We start from the raw sequence: 1933 nt of genomic DNA, 5'->3' as shown, positions 1-1933 counted from the left end.
TATTAGGAATGTAGGTGTTAGGTGGACATTCCTACAAATTTGGAAGATTAAAGACAATCCTCTTTGGGAGCTCTGCACTTCATACGTAAATAGCTGTTCCTTAATGAAACATCTGGGTCCCTCATACAAAAATCCATATTAAGGGTCATTCACTCATGAGATTGACAGCAATCAAACTGATGATTAAACTTCCAATACTCAGATCGCCACCAATGCTGCTTGAGTCCATCGTTATATGTTACATTTCATGACTTGTTTCTGAGGTGAGAAAGGTTACACTGCTTCGAGTTCTGCCCACTCCTGGACACCTTTATTGGGGTTACCCCTTCTTGGAGCAGTACGCATACCTTTGACACATTATCAGGTTGTAGGGTTACTGTTCAAGTTCAGTCTGCACCACTGTGACTGCACCATTGTGGCCTCTGAAGCTAAATTTCCATAATTTTGTTTTTTAAACCAGGAATATTAACAGTTTGATAATGGAATACCTGTTATCACAAATGCCACTAAGCAATGTGTTGATAATCATGCTATTCAATGGATTTTCCATGTTGTGTAATATCCACCGATATCTGCTATTATGGACAATTAGAATGTCCTTCTCAAAAATCAGCTCAAAATGATTCTGACTCTACTTTCTTCAACTCCTCTTGGTCTACCTACACCTTTAGGCAGAGATTTTAGTTGCCAATTATGACTGCCCAAAGCAAGTGATCATCTCATTTGGCCACTTCCTGAGTAATGATCAGGGTCAAGGAGGCGGGTTATATAGACTCATTATGAATAGTTGGCATTCCACTCTGCCCATTCCTGACCATGCTGCTGTTTCTTTCCCCTAATGTCCTCACCAGGCCCGAATGGTTAATACACTTTCCAAGTAGTAGCCTGGCCAAAAGGGGTTCAAGGTATTCAAAGTCTCTTCTAATTCAGTGACCTGGATATTCTTCTTAGACTGGCATATTTTTAGATCATAAAAATAATGACCGTTTGTCAGTGGTACACTACTCTCCAAGTCCCTTCATTGTGCTCCATGCCAACCAAAATAGGGAGCACTGTCTCTCTGGTACCTGGCCTTTATGGATGAAAGGTCTGGGTGCAAATAGAGAATAATCGGGATGTGGGTTAAGGTACAGCTCCTGAAATGGGACATGGCAATTTGTGGCAAAATATGGGAGACTACCAACCTAGGTACCCAGGGAATATCTCAGACTCCAGGAGGTGTGGTGAAGAGAGGAACATCAGTGATCTCTGCCTTTCAGATTCATCCCAGACACTTGCTCACGAAGAAAAACACCCTCGTGTGCTGCTCCCAAATTGTTGAGAGCACTTTAAATTTAACCAACAGCTTTGTCTTCTGTCCCTGTCGCATGGCTTTGACCCAGGAGGCAAATGCCATTACCCTTAATCTCATTGTAAAGACTATTGAAAGCAGCAAGAGATGGTCTTGGCTCCTGCACTTTCCCATGCAAAACAACTGTCAACATCTCAGATGTTTTCCCTTCTTCCTCTTCCGTGGCTATTATTCAATCATTCCGTGCGGTAGAGGAATGCCACCCAGATGTTGGCACAGACCAAAAGAATAGGTTGGACTGGCTGCTGCCAGGAAGTTCCTTAAACACAAACAAAACAAAACAAAAAATAAAACAAACAAACAAACAAAAACTTGTTTGAACTAAACTAGCACTGCTAAGATTCACCAGGCAGAGAGGAGGACACATCAGAAGCCCTATCTACCTGTGACCTTGACTGATGCGGGTCCTATACAAGGGGACAAAATTATAATGGCACTTTCTTTCTAGGGGTATTATGTAAACCTGTAGGAATGGACTTCTGCTTAGAAGCTTGGCTTTCACTGGCCTTTTCCTGAAAAACACGTTAATTTGCACCTTAGAAATGGCCTTAAGAGACTTTCAAGTGTTTAAGGAAATATTGC

Source organism: Herpailurus yagouaroundi, unplaced genomic scaffold, assembly GCF_014898765.1.
Source record: "Herpailurus yagouaroundi ecotype Mexico unplaced genomic scaffold, PumYag 28, whole genome shotgun sequence".
Classification (NCBI taxonomy): Eukaryota; Metazoa; Chordata; class Mammalia; order Carnivora; family Felidae; genus Herpailurus; species Herpailurus yagouaroundi.
The sequence above is the reverse complement of the archived record's forward strand: the minus strand, read 5'-3'. Positions refer to the sequence as shown.